This window comes from Ovis aries, chromosome 12, assembly GCF_016772045.2.
Source record: "Ovis aries strain OAR_USU_Benz2616 breed Rambouillet chromosome 12, ARS-UI_Ramb_v3.0, whole genome shotgun sequence".
NCBI classification, from domain to species: domain Eukaryota; kingdom Metazoa; phylum Chordata; class Mammalia; order Artiodactyla; family Bovidae; genus Ovis; species Ovis aries.
In genome coordinates, this window is record NC_056065.1 from 18,990,679 (window position 1) to 19,014,740 (window position 24,062).

The following is a 24,062-nucleotide window of genomic DNA, read 5'->3' on the forward strand; positions in this document are numbered from 1 at the left end:
AAGAAATTATTGCCATTATTATTTTAATTGCATAACCTTTTAGTTTATAATAACTGCCATTAGCAAGCTTTCTCAAGTTAATTTCCCACTTCTCCACTTCCTTCAGTTGGAAAGACTGGGAATTTATTTTAATGGTCAAATGATATATATTGTGTTTGTATATCTAGATATAAACCTATATATAATAATTCTGTGCTGGATCATATATACCAGGGTATTCAAAGGTATGCATAACTGTTTGTCCCATATATTTCACAGTTCTATCTTCCATGCCTTCATAAGTTGTTCTGGAGACACTGCTTCTTTAAGCTATTAGTTAAATTTGTTACAGTCATATTTGGAAATAAACAGAAATGAATGCAAAAGGCAAAAATATTCAAAACCAGATATACTAGAAATGTATTACATATGAATATAATTCAATTTAGGTTACTGACACAAAAATTCCTTATAAACATTTATTTTCTTGGGTGTTGGTATCCAGTTGGTAATTTTCACCTGCACTTCTCCATACAGATAACAAAAATCTGCTGATCATAGTCTAGGCTAGTAAATCAGGTACCCTAACAACCCTCTATACCAGAAGTCAACAAGCTTCTTCTGTAAACAGATAAATATTTTTTATTTGTATGCCAAATGATTTGATTTTGTGGTCTAAATGGTTCAGGTCACAACTGTTCAACTCTGCTGTAACAGGAAAAATCAGCCACAAACAATACACACATGAATGGGCACAAATGTGTTCCAGCAAAACTTTTATAAAAATAGGTGGCCAGCTATAATTTGTCTACCCCTGGATTATATCATAAAAAGTTATGCAGATTACTTCATTGAGAGAAACGTAATATCTTGTAGTTGAAGTTTAGATGCTAACATCTTAAATAAAAACATCAAATGTAGCATTCAAAATAAAACAGCCTTTCAAATATTAATGAAAATAAGCAACCATCCTCCAATATTTTTAAATCATGTGAGTAATTGCCTTAGAAACTCTTTTCAAAGTCCCCATCTTTAAAAAAAAAATTACACACACACACTATTGGCAATTATAAAAATATCTTGGCAATATCAATATATCAGTTCTTCAAAAACTTATTAGTTTGGCTTTTTTCCTCTCTATCCAACCTGCTTTCATTTAAAACTATATTTTTTCCTAAATGCATAGACCCTGTGTTCCATTTGACTTAATTATAAAACAAAGCGTTAACATAAAGACCAAAAATCACACACTAGCTCCTCACGGACCTGGATATATACCCTTCCGCTGCCTTTTTTTTTTTTTTTTTTTTTTGCATGCCATTTTTTACAGCCTGTTACTGTCATTTGGTGTTTGACTGTTATCATTATAAAAGATACAGCCTTTTCTACTTTGTTATTTGTAGCATTATCTCATGTTTTACAACATCTCTGCGCAACATGCAGGCACATGAAATATAACTTGTGGAAAGTTCTCGAAGGTATTAATGCATAAAAAAGAATGTGGTTCCATCTCTACTGTCTTTACCCAGCCAAAAGCTGATGAACAGCCAATTTTCCTTTATCACATTAGCGCAGCCATGAGGGAAACACATTTGTTCTAGTCAGCTCCACTAAAGATACTATTACCAATCTAACATATACATGTTTTATATCAGCAGTATTCTCAGAGCATGAGAGAGCCAACAATATATTAACACTAGCATGACAGTTTATTTAAGAAAAGAAAATTGTCTCTGTAGAGGGACAGAAGTTAGAAATGTATGGCTAAAGCTCAGTGTCACTGGTCTAATAAAGGTAATAATTCTTTGGCTTTCTTTATAGCAGGTAACACTCCTGTGACAGTTCTGTCATATCATTCAAATAAAAATGTTGTCTTTTACAAGTTTAAGTGCACCTTCATTTTGAGTCAGATAGAAAGCATGCTTTTGATTTTCTGTATTCACTGTATTATATCTGTAGTCAAGAGTTCAGGACCTTCTTTTCTTTTTTCTTTTTTTTTTTTTATCAACTCATCACATATTTACTTAGTAGAAGGATTCAGTGTCACTTGCAGTGAATTCCAGAAGAATGTTTTCACTTTGTTGGTACTTAAAAAATGATTAATGATGATCCCAAGTCACTCTTGCCTGTTGCGGCCTCTCCCCCACCCACCACCGCCAACTACCTTTCTATAAATAAGATTAAATCCTCTTTGGTGTTCTGTATCATGTTTTATATTCCAAGATTCCCTAAACTACTTTGCAATTCAGGTCTGGGGCGCCATCACACTGAAACTGTGACCGTGATGGGGGCTCTTGGCCATAGCTCATTCTGATGATCCCCTTGCCAGTTATTTAAGGGAATGGGAATATATACGATGGAATTTCTGATCTGTAAAAAGAAAGCCTTCTGCTTAAGTGAACTTCCTCTCTATCTTTCGCCACCTCTCTGAGGATTAGAGGAGTTTGGACATGTTTATTGGGGAGGCTTGAAGGAATGAATTGGCAAAACTAATAGCAGCTGTAGTAAAGCTTTACGCCCTCACAAGATCCCCAAAAACATTTCAGAAAGAAGATACAAGGGGGCATGTCATTCTCAAGCCTTCATTCTCTCAGGCCTTCAAATTTTACTTTATTGATTTTTTTTTTTGGAGGGGGGGTCAAATTTGTGTCTCTGTGATAGGCTGTACTCATTCCTTTGAGCTCCAGAGTATATAAGACTCAAAAAAAATTTAAAAAGGTAGAATTCCTCACCATCCTCATGCCTGATTAGAGAGGAGCATAATTCAAGATTCTAGGAAATCAAGGGAAAAAATACCAGGCCCCCCCTGTAATTATCAACAATCTCTTGTGTCACTGAAATGCCAGATTTCTGTTGCTTTTCTACTTAGGCTGGCTGCTACTGCTACCACCACCACCAAGAACAACACGAAAACAAAATAATGCTGATTCAGGCTGGGGAAAAAATAGGCAGAGTCCCTATGCTGACTTCCTCATTGGAGAAATAGTTTTGCAGTTTTTCTGTTGTCTATATCGTCCTAATTTTAATTTACTTCAGCGCAGCATGAACCCAGAATCTACAGTGGCCCTGTAAGTTACACCAAAAAAATAAATAAAATCATAATCATTTCCTCAAGGAGTTTGTATGTATGAAAGCATAGAGTATTTTTAGTATACTAAAAGTATGTGAATCGCTATAAAAGATGACAGTTGTTTTTCACTCAAGTATTGAAGTTTATTGTCTTTTTCATGGAGTTGCTTCGAAAAGTTGTGCCTTAATCCATAAATGTGTGGTGTAGAACCTCTTTTGGGACTTTCTTTGTGGGACCTATCTTCCTAGAACTGACTTATGAGCCTCCCAAGAATATAAGTTTCATTAATTTGACGGATCTCATTTTAAAGCAAAACCATTTTAAGCATTTTGAATAACATCTCTCTCATAGATTAAATACAAGTGGTTTGGCAACAGATCTGAAATTCAGACTCACTCTCAGAAGATGAGGATGGGTGATACAAATATAAAGATCATCATCTTGAATGCTAAAGATTTCAAACAAAAAAAGAAAACTACTTTTCCCTACAGATATGAATCTGAAGGGAAAACTTTATGAAGGAAAAAGTGTTTGGACTTTCTGAAATAGAAATTGTCCTAAAATAGAATTTCTATTTCTAGGTTAAAGAAGGATTTGCATAAAAGATTCAACTATTCCATCTATAATTTTTAAGCATAAGGACGACAGTTTATTCTGAAAACTTCATAAGGTTATTTTAAAATATCACATGTATGTTTCATCCTCTACCTGAAAGCATGTGGAATGCCACTCTGCTTACTGTCCTAAACTAAAGGTCTTCTGAGGTTTTCCCTCTCTTGTTCCATCCACTTTTATTTCCAACTGGTCACCAAGAGTCAACTTCACTTAAATGGTGAGATTTCCTCACTGTCTGATAATCACACAATGCTTAATTCTATTTTAATGTTATATTTAAGCTATTTCCATATGGTGATAAACTTGCTACTGCTTTTTCATTTACTTAAATTCTTAGTATTTTCAAAATATATATCTCAAGTCCTAAATCCTACAAGGATTCTTTATTGACTCCTTCAGCATTATCAAAAGTGCTCACATTTATTGAGAAGCTAGCATACTGAGTATTGTCCTAAAGTTTTCTTTTATCTTTACAACAACCTGAGACAGATTTGGGATTATCTCCAAGTAATGAAATGGAATCATAGACAATTAAATATAAAAAGGTTACATTTTTCAAAGTCACATAGAGGAGTGACTGGTTCTAGAGACTGTTTTAATCAATTTTAATTAGCTACACCCAGTTAGCATTTGGAAATAGCCACCATCTAGTTTATCAGACCTACCCATTGAGTTACTTTGCTTTAACTCAACACAGTGATGATTCAGGTTTTATATCATCATAAGAAGGGTAACAACCCGAATGAGCAATATAATCATTTGCCATTTTCCTGGCAGTGTTTTGAGCTTCACTTATAGTATCTTACCAGGTTCTCAGATCCCCCTCTGCCATGTTATTAGTATTATCCCCAAAATGAGGACTCTGAGATTCACCTGCTGCACTATTCTGACTCGGCAGACTTTGGGAAACCTTTCATCTTTGAACAGCTTTTACTATTCTAAATGAACTGGAAGATGTCTCTTTATAAATTCAATTCTTAGGCCCCAGCTCTAATTACTGAGACCACATGAAACAAATCCAATCCCTTTCCCACACAAGAGTTCACACATATTTTTCTCCCAAGTCTTTTCTTCAAGATAAATGTGTTTGGCTTCTGTGGTGTTCTAAATATGACATGGCTTTGGGTCTCTCTTTTAAAATATGGCTCCAGAAATACTACAATCTCTACATGTGGCCTCTCACCAAATTGAAATAAGATTATCACCTTAATGTAATCCAAACTTGTATGCTACATTTCTGGCAATGACATCATATAGCTAAAACTGATAAATTAAGTTGAGCTGACTGTTAAAGCATATCTACCCCATCCTGTACATATGCAGTTAGTTTTGTGAATCCAAGGACAGGAATTTATATTTATCCACAATATATTTCATCTTGTTAGATTCAGCCCATTGCTCCAGGCTGTCAAAATCTTTTTGGATGCTATGTCTCTCATCCAATGTATTTAACATCCTCCAAGATTTGTGTCATTTGCAAATTTGATGAGCATGCCCTACGTGCTGGGCAGAAGCTCAGTAAATACTAATTGACTGATTGACTAATAAATACTCCAAAAATAAAACCACCAACACAATCTACAGTGTTGCAATTCTAAGCAATAAAGAAAAGGCATCATTTTTAACAGATAAAATGTGTCATACAGGAATTCTTCACCTTTGCAGAATGTTGCACACAAGTATTTGGAATGTGTATGTGTTCCCACTGTTGGTTTGATTTACCGATAACTTCTTAAATCTTCCTTCTCTTTGACCATATGAAAGATGCTGCAGGGAAATGACTTCTGACACAGCTATATTATTCAAGATTTTCGGACTAGTTTTGTTTCTCTTTATTATCTCCCATGAGCTCACATTTCAACACTCCTGTCCCTGGTCCCTTCTCCTTTCCTCCCTGCTCCATTCATCCCCAACCCCTTCTCCAAAAGAACTCTGTCTCTGACATAAAGACTTCTGTTTTTCCTGTATGAATAACTCAGGCAAGCCAGACCCTGGAAGTGATTCATGCCTAAGTGACTACATTTACACCCTAAACAGGGTAATTTGGATTTACTCCTCTCTCCATGACATCTATTGGGTTTCCCTGATGGCTCAATGGGTAAAGAATCCACCTGAAATGCAGGACTGTGTTGTGAAGTTCCTCTAGAGGAGGAAATGGCAACCCACTCGGGTATTCTGGCCTGAAAAATCCCACAGACATAGGATCCTGATGAGCTACAGTCCGTGGGGTCACAAGGAGTCAGACATGATTGAACAACTAAGCCTGTATCCATGCCATAACAAATCTTCAAGCTCTCTCTCCATATACTTCAACCTCCTAGGAACAAACCTCCAGCTTAATCAATCTCTAGAAATCTAACATAGGAATGTAAGTAATTTTCTTTGTCCAATCTTGAGGGGATAGGAAACTCTCGTTGCCACTTTTTCCAAAACTATTACTCTATTTACTTTAAAAAGTAGCTATTAATTTACACACACACAATGGAAAAATGTGCCAATTGTTTCATTATTGATTTCATAGGGAATGGGATAGAGTCAGCCCATTGTCTGTAGGTACTATCTAGGAACATTTTATGCACAATTCCACATTTAAGAATGCTTTTGGTAGTGTGCATATGTTGCATAAAATAAATAATAAGGAACCTAAGGAACCTACTATTAGTATATATCACAGGGAGCTATATTCAATATCTTCTAATAACCTACAATGGAAAAGAATCTAAATACATATATATATAGGTATGTGTATATATAGAGAGAGGTATGTATACATATATATATGATCACTGCTATGCACTTGAAGTTAACAAATCACTGCTTATTAACTATATTTCAATTTATAAAAATGATTGAAAAAGAATGCTTTTGGTATACAGATGATCACAATATTTGATGCTGTTAACTGTCTCAGTGTATCTTTAGTTCTTTTTCCTATTGTATCCATACAGAAAAGATGACTTCTAAAAGATTATTAGAATTAGCTAAAAAGCACCTTAGCAACTTTTTCAACATTTCCTATCCCTAAATCTGGAAGTTGTTTTTATGCCTACAATTTCCTTTCCTTAAAAAGTCAAGTTCTTATCATGTCTTCCATGTCTAGGAAGAAAACTGTTCACCATAACTTTCTGCTATACAATAAGTCTTTGTTGGTTACATATTTTAAATAAGCAGTATCTACATGTCAGTTCCAAACTCCCAGTCTATGCCTTTCTCCATCCTTTCCCTGATAACTATAAGTTCTTTTTCTAAGTCTGTGGGTCTGTTTATGTTTTGTAAGTAAGTCCATTTGTATCATGCTTTAGATGCCACGTGTAAGTGATATCATATGTTATTTGTCTTTCTCCTTCTGACTGACTTCACTTAGTATGATAATTTCTAGGTCAATTCATATTGTTGCAAATGGCATCAACCCATTCTTTCTTTATGGCTGAGTAGTACTCCATTGTGTATATATACCACATCTTTATTCACTCATCTGTCAATGGACATTTAGGTTGCTTTCGTATCTTGGCTATTGTGAATAATGCTGCTATGAACACTGGCCTGCATGCATCTATTTGAATTAGAGTTTTCTGGATTTTTGCACAAATGTAGGATCACTGGATCATATGAGAGCTCTATTTTTAGTTTAAGGAACATCCATACTGTTTTACATAATGTCTGCAATTTACATTCTTACCAACAATATACAAGGATTCCTTTTCCTCCACATGCTCATTAGCTTTTATGATTTTTGACTTTTGGTGATGGCCATTCTGATTGGCCTAGTGATGTTCTCTACTTTCTTCAATTTATGTCTGAATTTTGCAATAAAGAGTTCATAATCTGAGCCATAGCCAGCTCCTGGTCTTGTTTTTGCTGACTTTGTATAGAGCTCCAAAGAATATAATCAATCTGATTTTGGTATTGCCCACATGGTGATGTCCATGTGTAGAGTCTTCTCTCGTGTTGTTGGAAGAGGGTGTTTGCTATGACCAGTGTGTTCTGTTGGCAAAACTCTGTTAGCCTTTGCCTGGCTTCATTTTGTACTCCAAGGCCAAACTTGTCTGTTACTCCAGGTGTCTCTTGACTTCCTACTTTTGCATTCCAGTCCTCTATGATGAAAAGGACATTTTTCTTTTATATTACTTCTATAAGTTCTTGTAGGTCTTCAAAGAACCATTCAACTTCAGCTTCTTTGGCATTAGTGGTTGGGGTATAGACATGGATTACTGTGATACTGAATGGTTTGCCTTGAAAACGAAGAGAGATTATTCTATCATTTTTGAGATTGCACCCAAGTACTGCATTTTGGACTCTCTTGTTGACTATGAGGGTTACTCATTTCCTCTAAGGGGTTCTTGCCCACAGTAGCAGCTATAATGGTCATCTGAATTAAATTCACCCATTCCAGTCCATTTTAGCTCACTGATTCCTAAAATGTCAATGTTCACTCTTGCCGTCTCTGTTTGACCAATTCCAATTTACTTTGATTTGTGGACCTAACATTCCAGGTTCCTATGCAATATTGTTCTTTAGAGCACTAGACTTTACTTGCACCACCAGACACATCCACAACTGAGCACTGTTTATGCTTTGGCTCAGCCTCTTCATCCCTTCTGGACTGTTTCTCCACTTTTCTCCAGTAGCATATTGGACACTTACTGACCTGAGGAGTACATCTTTCAATGTCATATCCTTTTGCCTTTTCATACAGTTCATGGTGTTCTCAAGGCAAGAATACTGAAGTGGTCTGCCATTCCCTTCTCCAGTGGACCACGTTTCGTCAGAACTCTCTGCCATGACCCATTCGTCTCGGGTGACCCTACACAGATGGCTCATAGTTTCAATGAGTTTGACAAGGCTGTGATCCACGTGATGTTTGGTTAGTTTCCTGTAATTGTTGCTTTCAGTCTGTCTGCCTCTGAAAGATGAAGATAAAAGGCTCGTGGAAGCTTCCTGGTGGGATGGACTGGCTGTGGAGAAAACTAGGTCTTGCTCTGGTGGGCAGGCCATGCTCATTAAATCTTTAATCCAATTTTCTGCTGATGGATGTAGCTGTGTTCCTTCTCTTTAGCTTGGCCTGAGGCCAAACTGTGGTAGGGATCAGTTCAGTCAGTTCAGTTTAGTTACTTAGTCATGTCCAACTTTTTGCAAACCCATGGACTGCAGCACACCAGGCTTCCCTGTCCTTCACCATCTCTCAGAGCTTACTCAAACTCATGCCCATCAATTCAGTGATGCCATCCAACCATCTTATCCTCTGTCATCCCCTTCTCCTCCTGCCCTCAATCTTTCCCAGCATCAGGGTCTTTTCCAATGAGTCAGTTCTTCGCATCAGGTGGCCAAAGTTTTGGAGTTTCAGCTTCATCATCAGTCCTTCCAATGAATATTCAGCAGAATACTCAAGGAGAGATAAGAAAATATTCCTCAATGATCAATGCAAAGAAATAGAAGAAAACAATAGAATAGGAAAGACTAGAGATCTCTTCAAGAAAATAAGAGATTCTAAGGGAACATTTCATGCAAAGGTGGGCACAATAAAGGACAGAAATGGTATGGACCTAACAGAAAATATTAAGAAGAGGTGGCAAGAACACAGAAGAACTAAAGATCTTCATGACCCAAATAACCACAATGGTATGATCACTCACCTAGAGCCAGACATCCTGGAATGTCAAGTGAGCCTTAGGAAGCATCACTACTTGAGCTATTTCAAACCCTAAAAGATGATGCTGTGAAAGTGCTGCACTCAATATGCCAGCAAATCTGAAAAACTCAGCAGTGGCCACAGGACTGCAAAAGGCCAGTTTTCATTCCAATCCCAAAGAAAGGCAATGCCAAAGAATGCTCAAACTACCACAAAATTGCATTCATCTCACACATTAGCAAAGTAATGCTCAAAATTCTCCAAGCCAGGCTTCAACAGTATGTGAACTGTGAACTTTCAGATGTTCAAGCTGGATGCAGAAATGGCAGAATATCCAAAGATCAAACAGCCAACATCCAGTGGATAATCGAAAAAGAAAGAGAGTTCCAGAAAACATATACTTCTGCTTTATTGACTACGCCAAAGCCTTTGACTGTGTGGATCACAACAAACTATGGAAAATTCTTCAAGAGATGGGAATACCAGATCACCTGACCTGCTCCTAAGAAATCTGTATGCAGGTCAAGAAACAACAGTTAAAACTGGACGTGAAACAACAGACTGGTTTCAAATCGGGAAAGGAACATGTCAAGGCTGTATATTGTCACCCTGCTTATTTAACTTCTATGCAGAGTATATCATGGGAAATGCCGGGCTGGATAACGCACAAGCTGGAATCAAGATTGCTGGGAGAAATATCAATAACCTCAGATATGCAGATGACAACACCTTTATGGTAGGGATAATGACAGTAATGGCGACCTCCTTCAAAAGGACTTATGCCAGCACACTGTGGCTCCCAGGACTATTTTAAACAATTAGATCTGATAGAGTGTCTGAAGAACTATGGACAGAGGCTTGTGACATTGTACAGGAGGTGGTGATCAAAACCTTTCCCAAGAAAAAGAAATGAAAAAAGACAAAATGGTCATCTAAGGAGGCCCTACAAATAGCTGAGAAAAGAAGAGAAGTGGAAAGCAAAGAAGAAAAGGAAAGATATACCCATCTGCATGCAGAGTTCCAAAGAATAGCAAGGAGAAATAAGAAAGTCTTCCTAAGTGATCAGTGCAAAGAAATAGAGGAAAACAATAAAACAGGAAAGATGAAATCTTTTCAAGACAATTAGAGAACCAAGGAAACATTTCATGCAAAATGGGCACAATAAAGGAAAGAAATGGTATGGAACTAACAGAAGCAAAAGATATTAAGAAGCGGTAGCAAGAATACATAGAACTATACAAAAAGGATCAAGGATGAGATCCTTGGATGGCATCACCGACTCAATGGACGAGTTTGAGTAAGCTTCTGGGAGATGGTGAAGGACAAAGAAGCCTGGCGTGGTGCAGTCCATCTAGTCGCAAAGAGTCAGACGTGACTGAGTGACTGAACAACAAGTTTTGACTGGTGTGAAGTGGTACCTCATTGTAATTTTTCTTTGCATTTCTCTTAATTAGCAATACTGAGCATCTTTTCATGTGCTTATTGGCCATTTGTATGTCTTTGGAGAAATGTCTATTTAGGTCTTCTACTGCTTTTCAATTGGGTTGTTTGTTTGTTATTAAGTTGTATGAGTTGTTTGTATATTTTGGAAATTAATCCTGTCAGTTGCATCATTTGTGAATATTTTCTCCCAGTCTGTAGGTTATCTTTACATTCTGTTTAAGGTTTCCTTTGCTGTAAAAAGCTTTTAAGTTTGATTATGTCCCATTTGCTTATTTTTGCTTTTATCAATATTTACATTGTCTTGGGAGATTGATCTAAGAAAACACTGGTAAAATTTGCCCGAGAATATCTGGCCTATGTTCTCTTCTATGACTTTTGTCATGTTGTGTATTACATTTAAGCCTTTTAAGCCATTTTGTGTTTTTTCGTGTGTGTATTTTTGTGGGAAGATATGTTCTACTAATCTTCATTGATTTACTGTATATAAAGCAACTGGTTCTTGCACCAAGTTGTTGTTCAGTCGCTAAGTCATGTCTGACTCTTTGAAACCCCATGAACTGAGATGTACTTCACTGTCTCCCTGAGTTTGTTCAGACTCATGTCCACTGAGTCAGTGATGCCATCCAACCATCTCATCCTCTGTCGTTCTCTTCTCCTCTTGCCCTCAATCTTTCCCAGCATCAGGGTCTTTTTCAACAAGTTCTACAAATCCTCATTCAATCTGTTTCCTTGCTACCGCTGACTTGTCTTTATTAGTATGTCCCTGTGCTCTCTGATCTAGCTACACTGCCCTCCTGAAGGGCTTCCTCATTGGTGATAGTGGTAGAGAATCTGCCTTCCAATGGTGTAGGAGACACAGGAGACACAGATTCAGTCTCTGAATTGGGGAGCTCTCCTGGTGGAGGAAATGGAAACCCAGTCCAGTATTCTTGCCTGGAGAATCCCATGGAAAGAGAAGTCTGGCAGGCTACAGTACATGGGGTTGCAAAGAGTTGGACAAGACTGAGTGTCTGAGCACACACCCCCCTCAAACATTCCAGGCACCCATTTTCCTCAAAGCCTTCATATTTTCTGTTCCTACTCCTTGATATTACTCCTACAGACACCTGCTGGCTATTTGCCACACCTCCTTCAGATGTTTCCTTAATTTCTTTAATTGTCATTTTAGCAAAATCCCTCCTAATACCCTTCCTAAAACTGTAGTACCATCCTTGCCAACCCCCTTCCCTATCAGCTATTCTCTGTCCACACCAAACATATTACATATTTTATTTATTTTTCCACTTTTTAGTCTCCTCTTTCTGCCTAGAGTCTAAACTCAATAAGGAGAAGTTTGGCTTTGTTTCTTTTTGCTGTTTTATTTACTGCTGTTACCTCATTCCCTAGAGTGATAACTAGCAACTATTAGGAACTTATTAAATATTCACTGAATGAATGAAGCTTCATCTAAACTAAGGACTGAAAGATTAACTACACTAACTTGAAAGATTAACAGAAATTAGCAAAAGGCAGAAGTGGTAGAAGATAGGAAATAAGTGAGTTGTAGGAAATGGAAACCTACTCTAGTATTCTTGCCTGGAGAATCCCAGGGATGGAGGAGCCTGGTAGGCTGCCATCTATGGGGTCGCAGAGAGTCGGACACGACTGAAGTGACTTAGCAGCAGCAGCAAGAATAGAAAATGGCTTCCCTTGTAGCTCAGTTGGTAAAGTCTCTGCCTGCAGTGCAGAAGACTCAGGTTCGATTCCCAGGTCAGGAAGATTCCCTGGAGAAGGAAATGGCAACCCACTCCAGTATTCTTGCCTGGAGAACCCCACGGACAGAGGAGCCTAACAGGTTACAGTCCATGGGAGCGCAAGAGTCAGACATGACTTAGCGACTAAACCACCACCATCAGGCATAGAAAAACACAAGGAAATGGAAAGAAGCCTTAAACTTACCCCAGTTCAGTTCAGTTCAGTCGCTCAGTCATGTCCAACTCTTTGCGACCCCATGAATCGCAGCACGCCAAGCCTCCCTATCCATCACCAGCTCCCGGAGTTCACTCAGACTCATGTCCATCGAGTCCGTGATGCCATCCAGCCATCTCATCCTCTGTCGTCCCCTTCTCCTCCTGCCCCCAATCCCTCCCAGCATCAGAGTCTTTTCCAATGAGTCAGCTCTTCGCATGAGGTGGCCAAAGTACTGGAGCTTCAGCTTTAGCATCATTCCTTCCAAAGAACACCCAGGACTGATCTCCTTGCAGTCCAAGGGACTCTCAAGAGTCTTTTCCAACACCATAGTTCAAAAGCATCAATTCTTCGGCACTCAGCTTTCTTCACAGTCCAACTCTCACATCCATACCTGACTACTGAAAAAACCATACCTTGACTAGACGGACCTTTGTTGGCAGAGTAATGTCTCTGGCCTTCTATTTATACTACCCATTCTCATTCTTTTCTTTTCAGTGTGTTGAATTTAAAGTCCCATTTCTTACTTTCCCCCCAAATATTTCCCAGTTTTTAAAATCTATTTAAATTATAATGATACAATTGTATATAACTAGGGCAAATTGTGCCTGAAAATGGTGGACATCGGATTCCTGTATATAAGTTCAGGGAGTAAGACAAAGATATGAAATCACTTCTGACCCAAAGGCAGAGGGTCATCATTCAATCCTCAACATCTAGATAGATATGTAGGAAATCATTTTGGTACACAATCCAAAAACTCAACTCTGTGCCAGTATTCAACTAATATCTTAAAGATCCTGAGCAGTAATTTGTAAGTTGAAATGGAGTCCTGCTCTCTAAACAAAACAGGGAAAATACCTCCTTCTGCTATGTAGGAGTTACTCCTACTAAAATCTTCAACAAAGGCAAAAAAAAATCCCATTAATTAGTTAATGGATTATTAAATTTACATTCTTGATAAAAACACATGCTTTTCTACAAGTACCTATCTTCCAGCCATTCTGTGTCCTAACTTTTATTTTTTTGTTTTTTCCTCCCAGCTCCAGGAGTACTGAGCAAAATTTATTGAAAATATGTCTCATAAACTAAATGAAGAAAAGCCATTTTAGGCCAAAAGAAAAACGTGGATCTCTTTAACCTCCTTTAGAGAATTGTATAATGAAATCTGATATGAATTGCTTTATCTTTAAAGACACTCAGAACTGAGAATAAAGCCTTCATGGTGACCCTTGTTTAAAGGCGGTGCTCTTTGCCCTAAAGGTGGTGAGATAGTAATTGTCTAAGCAGTTTTTTCTTCAATCAGTAATGGAGAAGCACACACATTTAATTTGGTTTTGACAGGAAAAATGACAGCAGCAAATAGGCATTTTTTTTTTAAGGTAAGGATTAAATCAGCCCTAAAACCAAAAGTAGCTATTTGTGGGTCAAATGTAGAACATTCAGCAAAGTTTCCTTTCTTTCACCCCTTTGCAAAAACAACAAAGAAAAAACCTAAGATTATGTCATCAGTTAGAGCAAAATAAATGAATGCTTTCATTATTCTCTGAAGAAATTTATACTAGCAATTGGATAACCAGATTCAAGTGGTGCTCTTAAAAATAATCATTTTGTCTTTTTACAATTCGCATTTATACAGTCCAATTCTTACATATTTCTTCCCAAACCATTTTTCCCAACGTAAGCAGCAGCTGTCCAAAAAAAAAAAAAAAAAAAACCTACATTTGGTGGTGTATTTGGAATCTCTTTTTGCAAAGAGATTAAACTTCTCTAACGGCTGACAGGCTCCAGAAACGTGAGGCCCAGAATAAAAATAATGGGTGGGAGAAATAGTCACGTTTTGACTTGCCAAAAACAATGAGTTTATAATAACTGCTATAATAACTGACTTCAGTATATTTTTAGAAAGAGGAAATCAAGAGTGAAGGTGGCTATTAAAGGTTAAAACTAAAGGGAAGGGAGAGAACTGCTATGGTTATAATGGGTAATATAAAAATCAGCTTATCTATCATCTCCCACGGAATACTGTTTCGGATATTTCACTAGCACTTTTTTATCTTCTGATACGAATAACAGTGGACGTTGTTAAGTTAGTGTACCTTCCCATTCACTTAAGTATAATTAGGTAGTAGTTTACTTCTACCTTCTACAAAGTTACCTTTGAATTATAATGTTTAAATACTCAGTTGAGCTTTTAGGACTTAATGAGACTTTTTTTAGAACCAGTGATGGGTATGAAGGGATGCATGGTTTATCATCACTCAGATCTCACTTGTCTACTGCCACCTCAGAGAGTCCTTTAATGTCCAAGCCGGCCTAAATAATCACTCAATAACTTTCTAACGTGTTGTCATATTTTAATTCTGTAGGTATAAATTTTCTCTCAAAGTATTTCTGGTTTAATTCGCTTGTTCTCCTTTCCCCGGCCATACCTCATCATGCACATACACGTGCATGCTCACGTGAATATGTGCACACATGCACACACAGTAACACCAGCTCCAGTCAGCCACTGCATTAGTCCCCACACCAGCACAAAATCCTTCTAATCTAAGAGATTTCTTTCCACAACTCCAACATAACTGTTTCTATTATCTGTGATTTTTTCCCCATCCATTCTTTCTGTTTCCATCTCTGAAACTCCTCTTAGAAGCACGATGGATCTGCCTGTGGACACGTCTCTATTTGCTCTAGATCAGATCTGATAACCGCAGGGCAAGGGCGGGTAAGCAAGACAACTCATTTTCTCAGGGCAAGGATCCCCTTTCACCTGGGTTTCATCAGCCTGCCTTCTTCTGGCCTAGAGTCCACTCTGTATGCTCCAAACTGAGGTCAGCTGTCACCACTGCCTGATGCCTCTTGACGGGAAAAGTGGGAGAATTTTTCCTGTCCCCGGCAGTCACAGAGTCTGCTGTGCCTTCTGCCCACGGAGTCCTCCTGCCCCCAGAGTCTGTCAGCTCCAGGCTTATGACACCCACCACTCACTTCTCTCCTCCACCACAACTTCTCTCTCCTGTGTGTATTTTGGACTGTGGTTTCTTTTGCCAACCTGATCTCATTTGCTTTCTACTTTCCCAGATTCCTACAACACATGTTCTAATCATCTTGTTCTTTTCTACACCTCCCAACAGTAACATTTGTGATCAGCTGCTACTGTGTCTGAGCAGGTTAAAATGGTAAATTCCTTTCCCTCACCAAAAAAAAGAAAAAAGAAAAACCAATGAAGACCTGAAACACTCACTGTGAGAAATAAATGTAGGGACTGCCTAAGTAACTTACCCGAAATGCACTTGAGAGCTTCTCAAAATTTCACTTTACCATTTGGCTTTCACACTACTCGGAATCAGTGTCTAAGTCATTTATACCATTAGACCAGCTAGATGACAGCAAGTTGTCAACAGATTTCTCAAGGATTTCTCCAAGGAACTAGAGACTTACAAGTGGGAGAATGTGTCACTCCATCTGAATCCAACCATTACACCAATTGACCTGAAAGCTAGAAAGGTTCTGTTTCTCTAAGGAAAATAAAACAATTGAAAAGCTTGAGTATCCAATCAAACAAATTACATTTAACTCCCCAGGGGGCTACACCACTTGTGCTCAAACCAGAGTTTCAAAGGAATATCTATTCTAAAGGATAGGCTTAACACAGACTACTGAAAAGGAGCAAAAAATAAAATGAATAAAACTGAAATATAATGGAACTGAGGAACTACATAGGCATAAAAGTACAATATTATTTTTAAATAATGTTACTATTAAATAACATTTATATGAACTTGAATTCAAGCCCTGTCATTTAAAATTACACATTTATGGACTAAGAGGGGTATTGATAAAGAATTCCAGTTTTCAGGTTTTCATTAGTGATCGGCAAGAATAATTACTCTATTAATGAAATCTGCAGACAACACCCAATTGATAGGTACTGTGAAAGTCATTAAGAAACCAACCTAGAAGAAAATGCAAGAGGTTAGATTATTGGGCAGGAATGAGGTGGGAAATTTACTCTATTTAAAGGGAAGGTCATTCAGAACACACACTTTAAATAACTTCTTTTTCCAAGTAGCTGAAAATATTTGAGTACTACTCATTACCTCATATTTACTAGGCAGCAACACTGTTTCAGACAACAGACAAGATATAGAGCCAGAATCGTGAAAAATCAAAAAGGTCAAAAATACCAAATGCAAAAGAAAGAAGTCCCAAGAAATGCGAGAGAAAGACACTCTATGCATTTTTTCCTTGACATGAAAAGTGAAGAAAATGTATATAATTTTTAAAGAAACTCCAGCTATCTTCTGGGCTATAACAGAACTCAAAAGGCTGAGTGTGAATACACCTGTGAAGAACAAAGGATACTGTAGAATTTGGCGTGAGACAATTGTGAGGGACAAAAAAGAGAACCACTAGTTTAAGTTGTACCGTGTGTTGTTGTTGTTTTGACTGATTAGAGATAGGACAGTGGTGAGTGATACAATCACCACCATTGGAAAAGACTACAAAGTGATCAACAATCATCTGAAAGAGAATTCTGTTAAAGATAAAGAGGAGATTTATGTACAATTTAGCAAAGTTGTGTTCATTCATCATTTTAAAAATATACTGAGGTTTCCAGTCTATCACATATGTTTTTCTCAATACCATCATTCTTTACCAAACTAACTCAATTCCATTTGTTTACAGTTTTTTATATTAAACATCCACTATGCAGACATTTTGCTATGTTCTTGACACACATAAATGAAGAAAGTATTTGCCTTCAACAAATTCAAAATCTACTTAATATAAAAATCTACCTATAAATGTCTAATAAAATCTACCTGTATAAAAAATATTATACAGTAAATAGGAAAAATGCTGTAGGAACACAGAAGAGAAAAGGGAAAAGAGATTTAGCATGCTTTTTACAAAGGAATTTGCATTTGTGCTGGTCCCCTAAAATATGTGTACAAAGGAACTAGAGGTTAGTTCTAGAGGAAGAAAGGTGCAGGGCAGAAGCAACTATGAGTGAAGGCAAGCAGGAAGAACATGAATGAAAGGACCGTTTTCAGAGACTCGGGAAACACTGCAATTAAAGGTCAAGATACTTGGACAATAAGGCTACAGATCGACAATCTAAAACACTGTAAAAGGGTCTTGACAGAGTTGCTAAGAGAAGGAGAACTTAGGGAGCATAGAGTTTCTTTAGACATTTAATCACATTTGTATTTTAGAAAGAAAACAGTTTTCACTATGGAGGTTGTTTTGAAGACAGAGAGACTGAAAACACTAGGGGTAGGGGTAGGGACCCCACTCCAGCACTCTTGCCTGGAAAATCCCATGGATGGAGGAGCCTGGTAGGCTGCAGTCCATGGGGTCATGAAGAGTCGGACACGACTGAGCGACTTCCCTTTCACTTTTCACTTACTTGCATTGGAGAAGGAAATGGCAACCCACTCCAGTGTTCTTGCCTGGAGAATCCCAGGGATGGGGGAGCCTGGTGGGCTGCCATCTATGGGGTCACACAGAGTCGGACATGACTGAAGTGACTTAGCAGCAGCAGCAGCAGCAGGGGGTGGGAAGTAGGACAGTGGGGAGTAGAAAATAATTGTAATACACAACCCAAGCATTAAGGAAGGCTCCTCTCTGTAACTCCTACTTGCAAAGCTAGTTGTGAAGAACTTTGTTCAAAACTTTAAGGTCATCTTTAGTGCTCCTCCAAACTTCACAATTATTAATGAAGTCTTTCCAGTTTTCTCTGTATTTGCCTCATAAACCTGTTTTAGCCCCTCATTTTTTTCCTGCTATGTATTCAATAATCCATCAATACCTCTCATCTATATCTTCATCAGTTCAGTTCAGTCACTCAGTCATGTCCAACTCTGTCAATCACCAACTCTGGAATTTACTCAAACTCTTTCCATTGAGTTGGTGATGCCATCCGACCATCTCATCCTCTGTTGTCCCCTTCTCCTCCTGCCTTCAATCTTTCCCAGCATCTGGGTCTTTTCCAATGAGTCCATTCTTCACATGAGGTGGCCAAAGTATTGGAGTTTCAGCTTCAGCATCAGTCCTTCCAATGAATATTCAGGACTGATTTTCCTTAGGATGGACTGTTTGGATCTCCTTGCAGTCCAAGGGACTCTCAAGAGTCTTCTCCATAGAAAAAGAAATTAAGGAAACAATTCCATTCACCATTGCAACAAAAAGAATAAAATATTTAGGAATATATCTACCTAAAGAAACTAAAGACCTATATATAGAAAACTATAAAACACTGGTGAAAGATATCAAAGAGGACATTAATAGATGGAGAAATATACCATGTTCATGGATCAGAAGAATCAATATAGTGAAAATGAGTATACTACCCAAAGCAATCTACAGATTCAATGCAATCCTTATCGAGCTACCAACGGTATTTTTCACAGAACTAGAACAATTAATTTTACAGTTTGTATGGAAATACAAAAAACCTCAAATAGCCAAAGCAATTTTGAGAAAAAAGAATGGAACTGGAGGAATCAAAGTGCCTGACTTCAGGCTCTACTACAAAGCCACAGTCATCAAGACAGTATGGTACTGGCACAAAGACAGAAATATAGATCAATGGAACAAAATAGAAAGCCCAGAGATAAATCCACACACATATGGACACCTTATCTTCGACAAAGGAGGCAAGAATATACAATGGATTAAAGACAATCTCTTTAACAAGTAGTACTTGGAAAACTGGTCAACCACTTGTAAAAGAATAAAACTAGAACATTTCTAACACCACACACAAAAATAAACTCAAAATGGATTAAATATCTAAACATAAGACCAGAAACTATAAAACTCCTAGAGGAGAACATAGGCAAAACACTCTCTGACATACATCACAGCAAGATCCTCTATGACCCATCTCCCAGAATATTGGAAATGAAAGCAAAAACAAACAAATAGGATCTAATTAAAATTAAAAGCTTCTGCACAACAAAGGAAACTATGAGCAAGGTGAAAAGACAGCCTTCGGAATGGGAGAAAATAATAGCAAATGAAGCAACTGACAAACAACTAATCTCAAAAATATACAAGCAACTCCTACAGCTCAATTCCGAAAAAATAAATGACCCAGTCAAAAAATGGGCCAAAGAACTAAATAGACATTTCTCCAAAGAAGACATACAGATGGTTAACAAAAGCAGAGACATTACTTTGCCAACAAAGGTCCGTCTAGTCAAGGCTATGGTTTTTCCAGTGGTCATGTATGGATGTGAGAGTTGGACTGTGAAGAAGGCTGAGTGCCGAAGAATTGATGCTTTTGAACTGTGGTGTTGGAGAAGACTCTTGAGGGTCCCTTGGATGGCAAGGAGATCCAACCATTCCATTCTGAAGGAGACCAACCCTGGGATTTCTTTGGAAGGAATGATGCTAAAGCTGAAACTCCAGTACTTTGGCCACCTCATGGGAAGAGTTGACTCATTGGAAAAGACTCTGATGCTGGGAGGGATTGGGGGCAGGAGGAGAAGGGGACGACCGAGGATGAGATGGCTGGATGGCATCACGGACTCGATGGGGACGTGAGTCTGAGTGAACTCTGGGAGATGGTGATGGACAGGGAGGCCTGGCATTCTGCGATTCATGGGGTCGCAAAGAGTCGGACATGACTGAGCGACTGAACTGAACGCATATATATGGAATTTAGAAAGATGATAATAACCCTGTATGCGAGACAGCAAAAGAGACACAGATGTATAGAACAGTCTTTTGGACTCTGTGGGAGAGGGAGAGGGTGGGATGATTTGGGAGAATGGCACTGAAACATGTATAATATCATATAAGAAACGAATCACCAGTCCAGGTTCGATGCAGGATACAGGATGCTCGGGGCTGGTGCACTGGGATGACCCAGAGGGATGGTATGGGGTGGGGGGCGGGGGGGGGCGGGGGAGGTGGAAGGGGGGTTCAGGATGGGGAACACGTGTACACCCGTGGTGGATTCATGTTGATGTATGGCAAAACCAATACAATATTGTAAAGTAATTAGCCTCCAATTAAAATAAATTAATTTTAATTATTTAAATTAAAAAAAAAAAAAAAGAAATCTTCTCCAACACCACAGTTCAAAAACATCAAGTCTTCAGTGCTTGGCTTTCTTTATAGTTCAAGTCTCACATCCATACATGACCACTGGAAAAACCATAGCTTTGATCAGACAGACCTTTGTTGGCATAGTAATGTCTCTGCTTTTTAATATGCTGACTAGGTTGGTCATAGCTTTTCTTCCAAAGAACAAGTGTCTTGGTTTAATTTCATGGCTTGCAGTCACCATCTGCAGTGATTTCAGAGCCCAAGAAAATAAAGTCTGTCACTGTCTCTACTGTTTCCCCATCTATTTGCCATGAAGTGATGGTACCAGATGCCATAATCTTTATTTTTTCTTTGAATGCTGAGTTTTAAGCCAGATTTTTCACTCTCCTCTAGCTTCCAAACTAATTGTCCTGTTTTCCAAATCTCTTCACTCCAACACTGGATTATGTCATTATTCATTCACTCACTCTATTCATTTCCTCATAAAATATTTGAAAATTGACCACATTCAGACATATCAGTAAATATGGTACCATCTTTGACATACAGTTTCCTGGTCTAGTTGGGAACACAAATGCAGAGCATTAACTGTGAGGATTTCACAGAAATACTAAGCATATCTCATTCAGGGTTTGCTATAAGAAAAGATTTCCAAAAGAATCTGAAACCACCTGAGTTAAAGGAGAAGTAGGGTTAATCTGAATAAACAGTTGTGGTAGAGACAGAGTAAAGGGACAAAGTACGTAATTAAATAGTTAATCCCACTAGCGGATTTTAAGTAAAGGAAAAAGTATGGAAGACCCCTGTAAGTTATTGAATACTTAAGAAAGTAGATTTGCTTAACCACAAAACCAAGCAGGCTTGCTTAGCAACAAAACCATGTAACAGAATCATGAGGCATGCCCCAAAACAATAAAATAATGGTGGCATGACACCCACATCCTACCCAGGAACACAATAAGTCAATGACCCCTAAGACATGCTCTCTGCACACTTAAAAAACAATAATTTTGGAAAGGTGACATTTCAAAGAGAAAGACCCTCATTATGTTGAGACCTGAAATAATTTTTTCATAGCACCAAGGCAGTTCTATCTTGATCATGGAGGGACAAAAAAATTTCCCCACCTGACATGGAGGAGGAGTTAATGATGGAAGCCTAACATCTACTCAAAAATGAGGAAGAAAATAATTTTTTCCCTCTCCCCTACTTTGCCTTTGATTATAAAACTATAGCCCACTAAGTCCTTGGGATGCAACACCATCTCACCCACCTGTTTGTAAGCCTCACAAGCATCCTGTTCTAATAAATCACTTATCTATCACATTGCTTCTCACTGAATTCTTTCTGCATGGAGACATAAAGAACCAGAGCTCCTTGGAGTCCCCTGAAATGCCAATGAGTGGTTTTAGCAGGCGGAAAGTAATCCTCCCACAGTCAAGAAGTTCTGTGGTTTTACAAATGCAAAAAAGCCTGATGCAGAGTTCAGCATCACTGAAATGAAAGGTACATAGGGAGGATTTTCAGGACATGAGGCTGTGTGGCTGTTGCAGCTAACCCATGAACGTCTTTGAGCTCATGATTGAGCATCTTTGTTTCATGCTAAGGTACGTTAAAAGTTGGAAGAAAAATAATTGAACTATGAAAGATCACTGACAGAATGATTATAAACCTAGGATTTATAGATTTTGTAATCATGAGTTTGGAGTTTCCCTGGTGGCTCAGTGGTAAAGAATCTGCCTGCCAATGCAAAAGAGTCAGGCACAAATTAGCGACTAAACAACAACAATCACGAGTATAGAACTAGTTCCAGAGTTAGTCCTGGTTGTGAATAAGGTCTCCCAGTGAGTGTGTGTGAGATGAAAAGTGAAACAATTAAGCAAGTGGCTGTGGAAATACCAAAATAAAGAGCCTGTGTGGAAGAAGAGCTCTTGAAGAAGAGGCTTGAGGTGAACAGAATATACTAACAGATGAATAGACATTAGAGTATATGGGCTTATTTGGGCTTTGCTGATAGCTCAGTTGGTAAGGAATGAGCCTGCAATACAGGAGATTTCAGTTCAATTCCTGGGTTGGGAAGATCCACTGGAGAAGGGATAGGCTACCCACTCCAGCATTCTTGGGCTTTCCTTGTGGCTCAGCTGGTAAAGAATCCACCTGCAATGTGGGAGACCTGGGTTCGATCTCTGGGTTGGGAAGATCCCCTGGAGAATGAAAAGGCTACCTGTCCTCTTATTTTACTTATTTACTGATTATTTAACTTATATGCAGAGTACATCATGAGAAATACTGGACCGCATGAAGCACAAGCTGGAATCAAGATTGCTGGGAGAAATATTAATAACCTCAGATATGCAAATAACACCATCCTTATGGCAGAAAGCAAAGAAGAACTGAAGAGCCTCTTGATGAAATTAAGAGAAGAGAGTGAAAAAGTTGGCTTAAAACTCAACATTCAGAAAACTAAGATCATGGCATCTGGTCCCATCACTTCATGGCAAATGGATGGGGAAACAATGGAAACACTGACAGACTTTATTTTTTGGGCTCCAAAATCATTGCAGCTGGTGACTGCAGCCATGAAATTAAAAGACACTTGCTCCTTGGAAGAAAAGCTATGACCAACCTAGACAGCACATTAAAAGGCAGAGACATTACTTTGCCAACAAAGATCCATCTAGTCAAAGCTATGTTTTTTCCAGTAGTCATGTACGGATGTGAGAGTTGTACCATAAAGAAGACGAAGACTGAGCATTGAAGAATTGATGCTTTGGAACTGTGGTGTTGGAGAAGACTCTTGAGAGTCCCTTGGACTGAAGAAGATCCAACCAGTCCATCCTAATGAAAATCAGTCCTGAATATTCATTGGAAGGACATGCTGAAGCTGAAGCTCCAATACTTTGGCTACCTGATGTGAAGAATGGACTCATTGGAAAAGACCCTGATGCTGGGAAAGATTGAAGGCAGGAGGAGAAGGGGACAACAGAGGATGAGATGGTTGGATGGCATCACCAACTTAACGGACATGAGTTTGAGTAAACTCTAAGAGTTGGTGATGGACAGGCAGGCCTGACATGCTGCAGTCCATGGGGTCACAAAGAGTCAGACACAACTGAGCAACCCAATTCAACTGATTTTACTTGCATATAAATGAAAGAAAGTAATCACATAGGATGGAAGCCTGAAAAAACAAATAAGATATAAAGCCAAAGACATATGAGAGACTAGCATTTAGTGACTATAAAGATGTTCTGAACATTCAGATAAGAGAAGTTTACTTTTCAGAAAAATAAAGATTAATTAATACCATGGTACATGTTT

At 38.3% G+C, this 24,062-nt stretch overlaps 1 protein-coding gene across 1 annotated transcript in view; it reads right to left on the minus strand.

The window, feature by feature from the left end:
• The window catches only part of USH2A (usherin), a 983,289-nt gene that overhangs the window by 875,103 nt on the left and 84,124 nt on the right, over positions 1 to 24,062 (minus strand). The window lies entirely within an intron of this gene.